The sequence below is a fragment of the Chelonoidis abingdonii genome, chromosome 7 (assembly GCF_003597395.2).
Source record: "Chelonoidis abingdonii isolate Lonesome George chromosome 7, CheloAbing_2.0, whole genome shotgun sequence".
Lineage (NCBI taxonomy): Eukaryota > Metazoa > Chordata > Testudines > Testudinidae > Chelonoidis > Chelonoidis abingdonii.
In genome coordinates this window covers 15301368-15319011 of record NC_133775.1, presented here as the reverse complement: position 1 = coordinate 15319011, position 17644 = coordinate 15301368, and the positions used below count along the sequence as shown (strand labels likewise).

General features: G+C 43.4%; 1 protein-coding gene across 4 annotated transcripts in view; it reads left to right on the top strand.

The window, feature by feature from the left end:
* DAB1 (DAB adaptor protein 1) overlaps positions 1–17644 on the top strand; it is a 728182-nt gene that overhangs the window by 342919 nt on the left and 367619 nt on the right. For all 4 annotated transcript variants that reach the window (XM_032803129.2, XM_032803133.2, XM_032803132.2 and 1 more), the window contains exon 2: positions 13498–13569. The gene's annotated coding sequence lies outside the window, so the exon portion shown is untranslated. The remainder of the gene's footprint in view (positions 1–13497; positions 13570–17644) is intronic.

Below are 17644 nucleotides of genomic sequence, written 5' to 3'. Positions count from 1 at the left end.
GTCATGTGAGGTCTCTAATAAAAGCCTGTGTCACTCCGGACAGGGATGGTGTCCCGAGCCTCTGTTTGCAAGAAGCTGGGAATGAGTGATGGGATGGATCACTGGATGATTACCTGTTCTGTTCATTCCCTCTGGGGCACCTGGCATTTACTTCTCTGGGAAGACAGGATACTGGGCTAGATGGACATTTGGTCTGACCTTGTATAGCCGCTCTTATGTTCTTACCAACATCCTTGTAAAATGCATGTGCAGTTATTATGTAAGGAGTTATGTATATATACTTCAAATATGTTCTTAAAGTCTGGTCACCAGCAAAGGTGAAAAACAGGCTTTCTGACACACAAGAAATGTATATTCTTCTGGCTATTTAAATGTAAATTAAGCATTGTGTGGTTCATAATTGGTCGCTGCTCACCAGTCTGAACCAAATGCAAATGAAGTATTGTGAGAACTTCAAAGTAAGATACTAATGGGAAGAGAAAAACAGAGAGGCAGGTGGAGGGACCCTATCTGGAAATGCATATGAAAGGTTTGCTGTATCATATTTGGGGGCTAAGACACTCCATCGCGTATCTCTGAGGAAGTAAATCAACAGCGAGTTTGCCTCATGAAAAATGGGTCTTAGCCAGGCTTCGTTGAAAACCCTGGAGACAACTTTGGATGAGAGAAACTTTTTAGACAGAACATTACCTGTTTGTTAAGTTTAGACTCTAGAAAGCATGTCATGATTTTGGTTTGTATGTAACCATTTGTTTCCAATATTCTTACTTGCTGTCATTTGAATTGCTGTTCTTTGATAAGAAAAGTCTTGTTTTCATTTTATATATATAGATAAGTGCTGTAGTGTTAAGCAAAGTGGTGGTCCTCAGCTGAATTTTACAAGTTGGTGTGAGCTGTTCCTTTGAGAACAGCAGGCCGGATGATTCTTTGAGCATTCAGTGGATAAGGGGCTGGATGCTACAGGGTACACTCGGAGGGGTCGGGGGGTGGTGTGTATCTAACTTCCACATCTAACTTATGCAAGTAAAAGGCTTATTTTCCAGCACGGGAGCATATTGGATGTGGAGTTGTTCCAGTTCATTTACTGAAGGCATTTCTATCAGCTGGGAGCAATTTCTGATCCACTCAGTCCTGCACGTGACTAATCAGGTCTGGCTTGGTTTGGAAAATGAATCTCGCATAGGGTGAATGGAGACAAAAGGAATGATCTATAAGTGGGGACATAGCCATATTCACCAGCTAAGCTACATGCAGAGATGGAAGGGCAATGTGTTAAAAGCCACCTGGCTTATCGCACATTTAAATGGAAAGCCCCACTGATCAAGTGCTGCTCATGTTCGGATATGTTGTGTTACAGCTCTTGTGCTCTGGAGGAAAACTAGCAGATAATAAATCCAATCAATGTGTTCAGGCTATGCAAAAATTAAGGAATTTCATAGTAAGCTTTTCGCTATCCAAATCTTTAAAATTCAGCAAGCCTTTTTTCGTCCTAGGTCTTGAGATGTTAATGACTTTGACTAATTGTCAACACCACCAATTACTATGACTGATACCTTATCATTTCCCACAATGAGCAATGCTAATTAAAATTGATTGTGCTTCTGTTCTGGCACAGCAGCAAGTTCTCTTTTTATTTTTTGTTTAAACATGAGCTTAGTGTGCCGATTTGGTGAATTAAATAAGGAAAGCTCATTATTCTGATGTTTATTTTCTAGTGGGGATTTTGAGCCACATTGGAAGGCAGTTACCAGTGTCAAAGAAATCGAAGAGCTTAAAAAGAATGCCTTTTTGGAGTATCAAAACACATGCTAATAATAATATTTAGTACTTTCATGCCTTGGCACTTTATATTTTCAAATTACTGTACAAACATCAATCCTCACAACACCCCTGTGAGGTAGGTAAATATTTCTTCTTTTTTACAGACATTGAAAATGAGACACGGGGACCTGGATTCTCCCTTATGTCAGTGTAAACCAGGAGTACTTCATGTTAGTGAAATTATACTGGTGAAAGACAGATATAAGTGAGATCAGAATCAGAGCCAGAAAGGTTAAGTGACATGCCGGGAAATGCTATAAAGGAAATGACTTTCGCAAGGCTTAGTCAAGCCTGGCCTTGTACCTCCCACTAATCACTGAAGACCTGCTTCTTCCAAGGTCGAATCAAGAATTTTTTATTATAGCTCAAAAATCTGGTTCTTTGCTGGATTATTGTCTCCTATCTGTTGGCCTGGCTTGGCCTCTCCTGAATGGTTGGCAGCTGGTTGAAAATGTTTATCAAAGTGTTTTTCAGTGGAAAATGTGGCTTTCGGCTAAACAAATTGTGTGAGACGTGCCTGCTTTTCACAGACAATATCTTCTGGTTTTTGTCAAAAAGCTGAACGTTTCGCCGAAAAACAGAATATTTTGATTAGTATATGGCTCATGGGAGCTGTAATTCAGTTGCCTCATGTCCATGGACTGGGCTCCCCAGATGGATTTCATCTCCTGTGATGCACCAGTTCCCCTCACCAAAATGGGAGGGCATGGTGCATTGTGGGAGAAGTAGCACAACAGGCAGACTGGTCTATAGAGAAGAATAGGAACATGGGGCAACTGAACTACAACTTCCATGAGGCACTGCAGTGACATTTCCAAAACAGAAATATTTTGCATTTTGAATTTTTGCTAAAAAGTCTAAATTTCCCATGCAAAGCTTTGAGGAAAATTATGTGTGTGTGTGTGTTTTCCCCTACATTTTCTGTGGAAGAAATCCTCATTTTCTGATTACTCCTAGTGGAGCCTCTTCAGAGTGGCCAACTCCAGCTAATCCTATGAAATTCTTGACTTCTCCTGTTGGAGAGTGATATGATCTAAACTAATTGATTCATACTCTGATCACTATTAAAGAGCTAAAACTTATTAACAGTTGCCACACAGAGGTGTGAGGATATTCCAATGTTTCCCTAAATTTAGCATAAGAAATAACAGTGATATTTCAAATATTGTGGCATGATAGCTGTTAGTGAGTGGTGACTCATACTATGGTTTGGACTTCTGCATGCACATTTCACAAGTGCTAAAGGATCATTTTCTGGCAAGCAAAGTTTCCATTATACATTGACAGTGATTGTCCCACATTGGAATGGGCCTTTGTGTTGTCCCTACATTGAAGTTTAAATGAAAGAATCTATAAGTTAAAAAACAATTATACCTTTACTGAAAGATTTTTTAAAAAAGTTATAATGGCAAATTACAATTGTTGCAAGAAGTCCCATGCCTCCCCCGGCTGTAAGTTGAAACCAACACATATATATACACACACACACTGCACAGAAATGTCAATATAAAATAATCACAACTGGTAATTAAACATATAATCAGCAAGAATTCAGTTTCATGCAATGTTGTCTCATTATATGCAGCCTATTTGCAGGGCTGGCTCTAGATTTTTTGCTGCCCCAAGCAAAAAAAAAAACCCTCCAAGAGCGCAAATGCTGAAGCAAAAAAAAAAAAAAAACAACTTCCCAGAATGCCGCCCCTGGAATTGTGCTGCCCCAAACACGTGCATGGTTTCCTGGTGCCTAGAACCGGCCCTGCCTATTTGACAATGTGGATTTTCCCTGTGGGCCTGATACTCTTCTGGTACTGTTGTCAGTCAGGAGTGACTCCATGCAGTCACTGGACTAATGCTGGTGTGATGTGTATGTGAGCAGAATCAGGGTCTCAGATTCTACAGAAGTGTTTGATCAGTGTGTGAGTGTAAAAGTGTTCTGCTGAAAATAACCAAAGATGGTGCTCTCATCATGTTGTTATTACAAAAGCCTGATGCTGGCCTTACAACCATTCGTTCTACTCCAGGCTCTGCCACCAAGCTTTTGTGTGACCTCACTTCATCTCTTTGTCCCTCTGTTTCCCCTCCTAACCTTTGTCTATCTTGTGTGTTTAGAGGGTAAGGTCTTAGCACAGAGAGAGGCAAGCACTGTCTCTCGCTATGTGTTTTCACAGTGTCTAGCACAACAGGCACTTTGTGATGGGATGTTCACCCCACACCAGCTCTGGCGGGGCTGGGGAAAGGCCTGATTAGTGTGATGGGCCATACTTGAGGGGATTAGGCTGGAGAAGCAACCCCTGACTGGAAGATGGTGCCCAGCTGAGCAGGTATGCGCTGGGCTTGTATAAAGCCAGGAAGCTGGCAAGAGAAATGGCTGCAGTGAGGAAGTCTGTAGCTATCCTCTGTGTATTAGAAAGGGGAAGGGGGGAATCCAGAGGGAAGGGCATACTTGGAAGAGAGAAGGGTGAAAAAGAGAGCCTGTGAGAGATAGGTAGGAAGCAGCCCAGGAAGAGAGCAGCAACGTCAGGGACTGAGCAGACCGTGGCTTCATGTTATAGGGTCCTTGGGCTGGAACCTGGAGTGTGGACAGGCCCAGGATCCCCTACCAGCCACTGATGGAGTCATATTGCCTGGATAGCGAATCCAGTGAAACACTGTATCTTGGAAGGATAAACCACACAGTGACCCATCTGGAGGGCTGAGTCACAAAGAGGAAGCTACATCTCCTGTTGTGAGAGTGGCCAAAGGGTGAGAGAGAGGACAACGGGGGGAGAGCCTTCATGGGCAGGTGTTGGACCTGGAAGAGAGCTAATCCCCAGAACAGCCAGGAGGAGGCACACCTGTGGTGAGTGAGTACCCAGTGACACACTCCTCTGTACTACTAATGATTATAATATAGCTTCATTCATTTACTTGGAGATTCTCCTCATTTACACCAGTATAAAGGAGATGAAAATTGACCTTCCCGTATACAAGATTTGTTGCAATAAAACATAACAAATAGCAATTCACAATCTAATTTCTAGTAAAATCAATAATATTTACATGGAACTAATTCACAACTACCTTTTCTAAACATTTATAGAGCTCTCTTTTGGAAGCTATCCGCTGGAGACAGTGATGACACAACTTCCTGCCCCACTGCAATTTCTGGCATTGGGTGACATTACTCAGGAAGGAGCCTTCTCTGACTTTCAAAGGTGCAAATGATGGGTAACTTCATTAAATGTAATGGTGTAGCATCAGTGAAGATAACAGGAGAATTAGGCCCATTGCGTTTCAAAAAAAACCCCATGTTATTTCACAGCTACATGTGCTAATGGCAGCACATTACTCCTTGATAATGGTTCCATTAGTGCATGTCACCCATGAAGCAGACTATGCACCACCACTTTTTCTGAGAAATGAATGTGTGCTGTTCCACTGCTAAAAAGAGAATGCTGTTATCATTAAGAAGACTACTTTGCACCTCTGTAGCTGGATCATATGGCACCTTAGAAACATGAATACATTAATCTCCTCACAAGGTCACACAGCAGTTGTGGAACGGAACCCAGATCTCCTGGCCTGGTGCAAGGGACTAGGATTTGTTCTTTTCTAAAACTTTCCAATTGTTGCAATCTCAGTTGCTCCATTGGCATTATGATGGCTGGTCTCATGTACATGCTGCTACTTCCACTATTTCAACACCACATTATATAACCCTGATCAGTGCAAATCCAATGAACATTGTTAAAAATGAGGACAGCCCATCCACTCTAGGGCATCCCATGCTGCTAACACTGTTAGAGTTGAATCAGTTTTATTTGGAAAATTTCCCAAATATAGACAGGACCTTGATCCTACATCAAGGGTTGGCAAACTTTTTGGGCCAAGGGCCACATCTGGGTGGGGAAATTGTATGCAGGGCCGGGGCAGGGGGCTGGGGTGTGGGAGGGAGTGCGGGGTGTGGGAGGGGGTGCGGTGTGCAGGAAGGGCCTCAGGGCAAGGGATTGGGGCGGAGGAGAGGTGCGGGGTGTGGGATGGGGCTCAGGGCAGGGGGTTAAGGGGCAGCAGGGTGCAGGGTATATGAGGGGGCTCAGGGAAGGGGGTTGGGGTACAGCAGGGGTGTGGAGTGAAGGAGGGGGCTCAGGGCAGGGATGCAGGAGGGGTGCAGGGTATGGGAAGGGGTTTAGAGCAGGGGGTTGGTGTTCAGGAGTGGTGCGAGGTACGACAGGGCTCAGGGCAGGGGGTTGCGGTGCACAGGGGTGCAGGGTTCAGCAGGGAGCTCACGGCAGGGGGTTGGGTGCAGGAGGGGTGTGGGGTGTACAAGGGGGCTCGGCAGGGAGTTGGGGTGCAAAAGGGGTGTAGGGTGTAAGCAGGGAGTTGAGGGGCGAGGTGCACAAGGGGTTCGGGCTCCAGCCCGGCACCATTTACCTAAAGCAGCTCCAGGGTGGCAGCAGCGCCCGCTGAGGCCATGGCAGGCTCTCTGCATGCCTGCCCTGTCCCCGGCCCTACACCGCTCCAGGAAGCACTGGATGCAGGGACATGGTGCTGGCTGATTCGGAGAGCAGTGTGGGGCCCACGGCGCCATGAGGGGCAATCCTGTGGACTGGATCCAAACCCTTGAGGGGCCATAGTTTCCCCACCCCTGTCTTACATGGATTGCCTAAAAATAACATTTTAATACTGATAATGTGCAAGAAATTCTTGGGGAAAGCTGTGCTGTGTTATTAGCAGATAAATATGAAAATAGTTGTCCTCTGATAAGCTGTGCTGTGATCAGCCTGGATTTCATTCCACCGGTAAAAGTTCATAACAGTAAAATGGCAAGTCCTAAGTAACAGGTTTGAGAGTGGCAGCCATTGTTTTTGCTGATACAGACTAACATGAGGAGTCCTTATGGCATTTCAGAGACTCACACATTTATTTGGGCATAAGCTTTCGTGGGCTAAAACCCACTTCATCAGATGCATGGAGTGGAATGTACAGTAGGGAGGTATAAATACACAGCACATGAAAAGTAAAGTTGTCTTAAATAGCTAAAATTAGTAAAATTGTTACTAATGATCTAATGTATGGTATATTTTAAAGTAAGGATGTTTTAACTTCTGAATGCCAAAATGTATCTGAAAAATAGCGGGTACAGGACTATGTTATAGTCCAGTCTCCATTTGAATAAGTGTTCTGGAATGCTGACTGTCAGCATTGTCTTCATGTTGTTTCAAATATATTCCCATGCACCATTTTCTTCTAGAAGGACTTTTCAGTTGAGGCATAAATATTTTTCAAATGTAATGTTGCTTGTTTTAGTATGTCGGAGAAAACCAGAGTTCTCACTCTCAGATTGGGTGCAGCAAGTAGTTTTGCAGTAGATGGCCTTATCTGGGTATACTCTAGGCACAGATAATATTGGTATTTAAAGCAGAAGAGAACCCCCAGCAGCATCGGTGTTGTAGAAAACAAGCAAACCATATTAAATGTTCTCACTAAGTCAAAGAATTAAAATGCTACTTAAAGGCACCAGTTGGGTTTCGGGCTGTCTGTAGTTCTTTGGATTGTTGGGTTGCCCTATATGATTTGGGGAAACTACTTTTTCCCACTACTAGATCCACCAAGACAAAACAAAAAAATCTATGTGCAGACCTATTATCTGTATAAGAATCTCATTAAACTTTTGGGGCCAAATTCTGGGAATGGAGTAAAGCCACACAATTTTTGCTACACGCAGAAGGGGGCTTGGGACTGCTATTACATTAGGATGGCAGACTTGATGACGTCCTTCTGCTCCCTCTTATATGGAAGTTTTAGCTCAATGTATTTGTGTAGTGCGTGGATCCACTGGCCATAACCCTGACTTACCTACAATTGTCCCTGAGCATCTGAAACCCTGCAACTGGAGATCTTCACAAATCCCTGATCCCAGGGTAGAGTCCTCTTGGGTGAGATCTCTGCTGATGCTGTGATCATCCCTATTTGTATAAATGTACCACTCTTGTATCTGAAACTAGAAATATGAAGTATGCATCCAACAAAGTGGGTATTCACCCACGAAAGCTCATGCTCCAATACGTCTGTTAGTCTATAAGGTGCCACAGGACTCTTTGCTGCTTTTAGGAATATGAAATAACTCTGAGGGCCTATTGTAATTATCCAAAATGTGGGCTATTAATGGTGGTTTGGAATCTTGATGACTCCCATTAACCAAGACAATTGTCTGCAGATGGGTGTGTTTTATCTGTAAGTCTTCCTGTATATGTGTGTGCTGGCAAGTGGGCAATGAAGTCTTGCATGACATGTGATCACGTCACCTGAACTGGAATCCATCTTTAACCTGGTGTCCTTCCAGGGAGAAGGAGGGGGTGGAAACCCAGAGGGGGACAAAGGATTCCTGCCTTATGCAAAAGATATATAAAGGGGTTGAACAGAACAAAAAGGAGAGAGAAGAGCCATCATGAAGAATCCCCTAGCTACCACTTGAGCTGGAACAAGAGCTGTACCAGGGAAAAGAATTGTGCCCAGGCCTGGAAGGTGTCCAGTCTGAGGAAAAAACTTACTGAAGCATCTCTGAGGGTGAGATTATCTGTATTCAGTTTGATTAGACATAGATTTGCACATTTTATTTTATTTTGATTGGCGACTTACTTTGTTCTATCTGTTACTACTTGGAACCACGTAAATCCTCACTTTTTACTTATTAATTAACTCAAAGTATGTGTTAATACCTGGGGGGAGCAAACAGCTGTGTATCTCTCTCTATCAGTGTTATAGAGGGCGAACAATTTATAAATTTACCCTGCATAAGCTTTATACAGGGTAAAACAGATTTATTTGGGTTTAGACCCCATTGGGAGTTGGGCATCTGAGTGTTAGAGACAGGAACACTTCTGTTAGCTGCTTTCAGGTAAACCTGCAGTTTTGGGGCAAGTAATTCAGACCCTGGGTCTTTGTTGGAGCAGACAGGAGTGCCTGGCTCAGCAAGACAGGGTGCTGGAGTCTTGAGCTGGCAGGGAAAACAGGAGCAGAGGCAGTCTTGGCACATCAGTTGGCAGCTCCCAAGGTGGGTTCTGTGATCCAACCCGTCACATCTGGTGTCTTCGTATACAAATTATCAGTGATTTAAAGGAAAAAAAATGAAGACTAATTTGTATGCCTTAAGTCCAATGATGAAATCGAGGAAAAGGAAGCAACTGATCTCGACCTTGACCTTTACCTCTCATCGTTTGTCAGGTTGCAGGGCACTTCCAGGTCCCAGTGACTGAGAGATTAGCTTAAGCTCAGCATCCTCCTCTTCATGTTGCCTTCCTCCTTCCACGTCCTTTGCAAAGATGCAGGGTTATAACTAGTTAATGGATATTGCACATTCTGTTTATTAATGACCCTATGGGTTAATTCCTGCAGCCCTTATTTATTCATGAAGCCAATAGGAATTTAGCACATGGCGCATCTGCAGTGGGCCTTATCTTACTCTAGACATATTCATCAATCATAATACGTGTGTGTGTAGTGGGGCGGCTGCCCCACCTGGAGAACAGGGGAAAAGCAGTCAAGCTAGGCGGATTGGAGTAGCAGCCACAGCTGGGGCCAGCTCCATTAGGGCTCAGCTGGCCCTGAGAAGAGGGCTCAGGGCCAGAAGCTGGAGGAGTCTCTCTCCAGCCCTGGAGGGAGAGGGCCTAGCTGCCGGGGAACATACGGTACCTAAAACTGGAGCAGTGCTGGGGAATAGGGCAAGGAAGCTGGGGAGCTCCAGCCTAGTAAACCCCCAGGCTGCAGGCCTTGGCAAAGGCCTACAGAGGTACTGGTGTTGCAGAGGTGCAGCCCTGGGTTAGGCAGAGGCAGCTGGTCCAATCCCTTTGCCAATGATGACTGACCATGACAGACTGCAGTCTGTCACTGTCAGCGGGGGCTAGATGACGACTGGCAGTAGCCACTGAGGCAAGGTGGGTGAGAGGGTTGGGGGTTCCCCTGGTAAAGGTAAAGGGCACTGGGGTCCGGTAGGGACATGGGGCCAGCGGCAGGCGAGACTCCATCTGCAGAGGACACTATGGGCTGGACAAGAGCTAATTCCCAGGATAACCAGCAGGAGGTGCCGCACCAGTGAGTCTCGCTTCACTATGGTGTCCTTCAAGAATTCCTTCTGTCCTCGCTATTAGGGTTCTGTGTTTCAAGAATGACTGTACCCTTAGTTTCATATTAATATTAAAAATCTTTTCCCAGAAGCTCAGAAGGGAAGTTATTAATCTTTTTATATACTCTATTCATCACTTGCGTTATTCTAGTCATGGATCTCAAAACACTTTATAAACCTTAATTAATTTAGCCTTAGGCATCACTGTGAGCAAAGCATATTATCCCCAATTTACACATGTGTAAACGAGGCAGAGAGTAGTCTAATCACTTGCCCAAGGTCACACAGCAAATCATTGGCAGAGCTGGGAATCAAGGTCAGATTATCTGACTCACTTAATCTCTAGACCTTGCTTCCTCTCCCTAGCTGTTGTTCTTTCTTTGTCCTAAACAAAAATTTAACACAAAGATAACAAAATATATTTTATCTTTTTGTTTACCAGCCTGGCTTTTGCAGCTGAACGTGGTCCCTATAAAATTGATTTAAGGCACCTACCTACCTCTGAACTGATTGCAGGGTGCCTTCTAGCTTTCTTCTGTTTGCCGCCTACTTTCCCTACTATCCAGCTAAATCAGACAGAAGTCACTAGGTGTCCCTTTCTGAGCAGCTGGCTAAAACCCTAAGTCTCCAAGATTAGTGAGGGAAAGCTTTTAAGGAATTGAAATGTTGCGTTGTTATGATTTGTGGAACAAAAACCGAATAAGAATTGTAACATTTAGATATGGCCTTCCACTTTATTTCTCTCTAATGTGGTGTAAGCTGCCATATAGTAATCTTTTATATGTAATGATTAAGACTGTTCTAGGAAATACTATGCATAGCTACATTTTTTTCAGCCCAAAATAATATGTAGGGCAGGTTTTAAGTGAAGATAGAGTAATGACTACTATACAATAATTTTGATGATAAATTTCCCTAGAGGATAAAGAGGAAGAACAAGCAGTCTGTATTTAATCATGCATGATAAACAAATGCAGATGTACAAATATTTGTAGAGGTACAATTTCTCTAATGATTGTAAGGTATTCATTCCATGGAGGCAAGAGCCCAAAGACCTCTGCTCTGTTGATCAATACTTGGAACGTATATTGATTTCCAATTTAATAGTGTTAACTTCTTAGCTATTAAAACGAGCTCTTGGTATCAACTTGCACCTTGCCTAATTTTCATTATACGTTGAACACTATTATGATAAAGCGAACCAGGGTCTCATCTGGTGTGATGATTAGCTCTAGTGACTTCAGATTTGTAATGTTCAAAGATTTACTTTTCTTATGTAAGCATTATCCTAGCATGAAATGTCTATGTTTAAGGCAATGACCTGAGAAATGCCTTTATTCCAGCCTGACATACTTTTCCCCCAGTGTTTCTTAATTTTATTTATGTATCCCATTTCCCAGATGAAATCATAAGCTAATTAATAGTGCAATTTATTACATATATGTTATTTTCTTGTAACCGTTCATGCCAGATGAACCTGATGTCAGCAGATCAGATTGCTGAATGGCCAACCTTTTTTTAAGCCGTAAGACACACATGACAAGCAGTGTATTCCTGTGTGATAATGCTCCAGTAATGTTTGGAGGCACAAGGTCAAAAGGCTCAGCAACTTTTAACTGCCTGAAAAGTGCAGTGTAATCCCTTGGAAATGGGATGTCTGGTGTGTCTTACTGCAATTTCAGAGAGACAATTATTTTTTTTAAAGGTAAATACAGGCATTACTTTCTGTAATTGACCCGGGTATGACATCACTGACTGCCAGTCAGAGAACATCTCTGTCCAGGGTTCTCAAAGCTCTTAATTTCAAGTACAGGTCTGGCAAGCAAAGTGACTTTGATTTAAAATGGCATCTTGTCCCCTTTGTGTATTCAGTCACATCTGCTTGCTTTAGCAAGGAAAATAAGGTTTATACTTAAGTATACACACATCTGGAGGTTGAACTACGTTCTACTGTGGCTATTGTTTTAGCAACAGAAATGTTAACTAAATTCTGATTGTAGAATCTTCGTATTGCTGCTGGTGGTATGGAAGCCAGAAAGACTACAGCTTGTCTTTTAGATCCCAGGTTGAGCCTGCAGAACTAGAAGTTGGGCAGGGCGGGAAGAACATTGTAAGTGGAGCATATGTAATGTAGATTCCTTGAGAGACAATGAACATTGAACCTTGCAATATCATTCTTAGAATCACTTTGAAAAACAGCACTGTTGGAATTAGACCCCTCTGTCCTTCCCATCTATCGCTTCTTTTCTGTGGCTGCTCTCACTCCCTAAAGGTTATGTTTTAAAAAAATAATTTCAGCTTACACTTAAAGGACCAGAACCTGCAAGTATAGACACAGCCTAGGTGATGTTATGGCTGTGCATTTCAAAGGAGCCTAATTAGCTCCCCAACTCCCACTGAAATTCAATGAAAACTCCCAGCATGCAACAGTATTTGCAATATTCCCTGTACCTAGGTCTGTTCTTCACACAGTTTTTGTACCAGCATAACTCTGTCAGTGTGATTTTTTTTTATTATGAGGTATTTATATGAGTACAATGCCTAGTGTGGACACAGTTATACTATTCTAGAAGTGCCTTATCCCGGTATATCTTCTTCCCCTTCCCGTAAGAATAAGTGGTAACAATATAAACACATGTATAACTCCATCCCCACTCAGTTGATTGTGTTGCTTTAACGTCATTGCTATAATTAAAGCTTTCTAAGTAGACAAGGTCTTAGTTACCTGCCATCTTACTCTGGTGAAAGGTTCTGCATACCCTGGTCAGTGCTTGTCTAAGGAATGAGCTCTCTGAACCAGAACAAAGAGTTCAGTGACAGGGGAGCATTTGCTCTTGCAGCCTTTTGTTGTTCCTATTTTCCAAGCACTTATGATCAGTGGAGGGGGCAAAGGAGACAGTGGAACACAGTTTTGGGGAGGGAGAAGAGAGAGCCAGAGCTCAGATGGACCATATCTGTAGCTCCTTATGCTCACCTCACTGGCCCTTCAGCCAGCTCTTTCTCCCTTGGCAGAGGACAGAAGTCAAAGCCTGTGGTGGGCCTGCTGAAGTATAAGGAATCCCCAGGGTATGGTTTTTCAGTGTGAAGAACTCAAACAAAGGTGAGGGGATCACATCCACAAAGCCCTAACTATGTTGCTAAATGGAAGAGGAGTCTGGATTAGATGGAAGGACGGTTTGGAGGGGCAAAGAGAGGAGTCCTGGTATGGAAAAAGGTTGAGAAACACTGGCCTAGGGAATACTGTTTAGTTACAGAGGGAAATGGGGGGAAAATAAGGACAAACACTGTATTATTAAGGGTAAATTCTAGCCAAATATTTTTGCACTCTTAAATAAGGTATAGTTATTTATACACTGTATTTCTTAAGAATATTGCAATTGTGGTGTTCTTATCTTAGGTATATGGTAACATTGATATGTCTATAGAACTTGAGTAGCCTCCTGCAACCTCCTATGTGATAGCTGACCCTCAGTCTTGATTTTGTAGCAGGGTGTGTGTATGACTTCAAGTTCATCAGAACTCTGGATTAGTAAATGTCATTTTCTAATTGTGTTCATTTGTTTTGGTTTAAACAGTGAGGAAGACATGGTGGCTCTGAGTGGGATCTAGTCTTCATGGTTGGAAGGAATTTTTCATACAGGACGGAGGTAATTCTATTTAAAACAAACAAATCACTTTGTAAACCTGTTGTTGATGGTAAAATTCATTTCTGGGTGTTCACTGAGGATGACAGGATTGCTAATGTCAGCAGATGTTCTCAAGGGTTTTAGCTTTGGGGTTTTTTTAATGAGCATTTCCTGACAATAAATATTCTGTGAATATTCTCTGTAATAGACATGTTGCATTTTGAGTGCCCTTTCTAATTGCTGCTGGAAAGAAAGAAACCAGTGTATCTATTTTTCTGTAACTCAGTCTATTTTCCTCAGATCTATTATTCCATCCTATGGTACACTTTAGTAGGTACATTTGATATCACCAGTCTCAGTAACGTAGATGTCTCATACACTGCTGCATTGTCGCCTAGATCCTCAACTAAACACATCCTGTGAAAGAGTATAAACAGCCCTGATTTAAGATGAAAAAAATAAATTGGAAAACAAGAGCGAGAAATGATACTGCATAGCGCAGACAGTATAATAAATAATTGCTGCTTGATAAAGGAGAATATCCTAGCAATTCTCAGTTCTCCACTTTGTATGTCTGGATATGCTATTTTAAAAGGCACAATCAAATCTATTTATTCAGCTGACATATGAAAGCTATTCATGTCAGTTTGTGTCTATTATTTATAGCATATAGCTGGATGAATAATGTGCTAGTCTCAGTTTTTCCAAAATAGTTTTAATTAGCAACATTAGCTATTAGAGAAGCTACAAGTCTTTCATTCTGTCATATATATCCACTTTAGAGCTCTCATTCACCATTGCATGAAACTCCTCTCTTCTCTGGTCACACAAGCAGATGTTGATGTTGTATACCTTGACTTTAGTAAGGCTTTTGACACGGTTTCCAACAGCATTCTCATCAGCAAACTAAGGAAAGTATGGGTTGGAGGAATGGACTGTGAAGTGGATAGAAAACTGGTTGAATCAACGGGCTCAGCGGGTAGGTATCAATGGCACACTCTCTAGTTGGCAACCAGTAACAAGTGGTGTGCCCCAGGGGTCTGTCTTAGGGCCCGTTCTATTCAATGTCTTCATTAATGATCTTGATGATGGGATAGCTTGCACATTAAGTAAATTTGCAGATGACACCAAGTTGGGGGGAGTGGTGGACACGCTGGAGGGCAGGGATAGGATTCAGGGAGACTTAGACAAATTGGAGAAGTGGGCCACAAGAAACCTCATGAAGTTCAACAAGGACAAGTGCAAAGTCCTGCACTTAGGACAGAAAAACCCCATGCACTGCTACAGGCTGGGGACTGTTTGGCTAAGTAGCAGTGCTGAAGAAAAGGATCTTGGGGTTACGGTAGATGGAAAGTTGAACATGAGCCTACAGTGTGCTCTTGTAGCCAAAAAGGCTAATAGCATACTGGGCTGTATTAGTAGGAGTGTTGCCAGCAGATCGAGGGATGTGATTATTCCCCTCTATTCGGCACTGGTGAGGCCGCATCTGGAATATTGTGTCCAGTTTTGGGCGCCACACTACAAAAAGGACGTGGAACAATTGGAGAGAGTCCAGCGGAGGGCAACAAAAATGATTAGAGGACTAGAGCACATGACTTATGAAGAGAGACTGAAGGAACTGGGCTTATTTAGCCTGCAGAAGAGAAGACTAAGGGGGGATTTGATAGCAACCTTCAACTACTTGAAGGGATGCTCCAAGGAGGAGGGAGCTAGGCTGTTCTCAGTGGTGACGGAGGACAGAACAAGGAGCAATGGTTTGAAGTTGCAGTTGCGGAAGTCGAGGCTGGATATTAGAAAAAACTTTCTGACTAGGAGAGTGGTGAAGTATTGGAATGGGTTACCTAGGGAGGTGGTAGAATCTCCATCTTTAGAGCTATTTAAAGTCCGGCTAGACCGCACCCTGGCTGGGATTATTTAGGGAAAATGGTCCTGCCTTTAGCAGGGGGTTGGACTAGATGACCTCATGAGGTCCCTTCCAACCTTTTGATTCTATGATTCTATGATAAGCAGAGAAAAAGAACCTTTGCTTTCATGGGCTGTATTATGTGTTCATCATTTGCAGCTCATGTGGTGCTGTTCGCTGTTGTGTCTTCGGGAGAATGGAAGAATCCCCATAGCTTATGTGTGTTATTGCACAACACTTCACAAATATCTTAGTGACTTTTAAATTACGAGGAACAAGGTAAAACCTAGTAGAAACTAGAACCTTCTGTGCAGGTGCTAAAGTGGAGGCTGTTTACCTGGGTTGCTGGCATTGCTGCTCCACATTTTGGCCTATTTTGTGCCAGTACAGACCAGGGTACAGGGTGGTGCAGAGATGAACTACCATAGAGGGAGGCATAATTCCTTCTGGAACTTTCTGTTGTGCAGCCTTTTGGAAGCCGCAGCCTGCAGTGCTCCCCATGGTGTGCCCGGCCTGTGGTCTGTCAGAGTGAAGCAGGCCTGTGCCCTCCCTCCTCACTGCGTCCAGAGGCTGGGGATGTGTATCACCGGGCTAAATCAGAAGTGGTCTCTGTGCTTCTCCAGGCCCAGGGACTGGGCCTGTGGCAAGCCTGTGCAAAGTGTGAGAGGAGGCTCCTTGCATGCTCTCCCAGTGAGCTCCTATGCTAGGGTATTGTCTGTTATACCTTTCTCTGATTGTTTGAGAAGCCCTCTGCTATCAGATTTTTGTTCTCCATGTATGCACTTACAGACTGTGACTGCAATAGTCACATTATGGCTAGAAGTTACCAATTTTGAATCAGCTAAGTTGGCCAAATCATGCCTGCATGCAGAGGAGGGCAAGTTAGTAGGGGTTCCCCTTCAGTTTGTTGACGGGTCTTGACCTAGGACACCTGGAGAAGAACCAGCCATAGACTCTATCCAGCAAAAGCAGCCAAAGCTGGGACCTTTGGACATTCTGTGGTTTTGACTGGACTTTCTCTGCTCTGTGCTGATTGGCTGTTTGCTCCATCCCTCTTTCTCCCACCCCATCTCTTCATCTCCACTTCCTTCCATGTCTGCCCCCTTCCCCTACCCTGCCCCTGTCACCTTCTTCCCTTCAGTGTACCATCTCCGTTCACTTTTCTTTCCTCTGAACCAAACCCACCAAATAAAGGAACTGCTGCCATCATATTGTTCCCTTTACCTGTGTCTTTACCCCTCCCCCCATCCCATCTCTGTCTATTTTGTCTGTGAGGTCTCCAAGGCTGGGACTGTGGAGCACAATGGGGCCCCATTCTTGGTGGGTCCTTAGGTACCACTGTAATAAACATCAGCATAGTCCAGGCCCAAAGCCATCTCTTCAGTATTACTGACCATCTTTGCAATAGGATCTGTGGGGCTTTGTTTGAAGGGATCTGTACTTGATTTGATGCCACACTGGTTCTTTGTCAATGGAAGGTGCTCACATACTGCGATGATGGCTCCCTAGCACAAACCACAAACTGGCCAATCAGGTTTGGACGTTTTGATTTTTAAAATCTCTCTAACTCAGTTGGTCTTGTTCTGGGCTTGAAGCCGGTATTGCTGGTTGAGATTCCATGGCTTCTATTACATAGGTCAGACTACATGATCATAATGGTCTCTAAATGTATTAAGCCAATATCTTGCCTTAAGGAGATCTAGAGTTATTCCATTTGACAGAAGGGGATATAAACTTAAATATTAAGGCAATATGTTCCTGTATTTGGGCCTAGAGCATTCAGAGGAGATAATGAAATACCCAGAATCAGATGGAACATATAAAAGGTCATCTCAAATTGGCGTGAGGAACTGTGGGATATGGATCATTATTGCTGCTTGGCACAGAGTATTTTAATTGGTGTAAAGTCCCATGTTTCTAAGGGTATGTCTACACTAGGGGATTATTCCGATTTGACAGAAACCAGTTTTTTAAAACAGATGGTATAAAGTCAAGTGCATGTGGCCACACTAAGCACATTAATTCAGCGGTGTGCGTCCATGTACCAAGGCTAGCGTCGATTTCCAGAGCGTTGAACTATGGATAGTTATCCTGTAGCTATCCCATAGTTCCCACAGTCTCCCCCGCCCATTGGAATTCTGGGTTGAAAACCCCAATGCATGATGGTGCAAAAACAGTGTCGCGGATGATTCT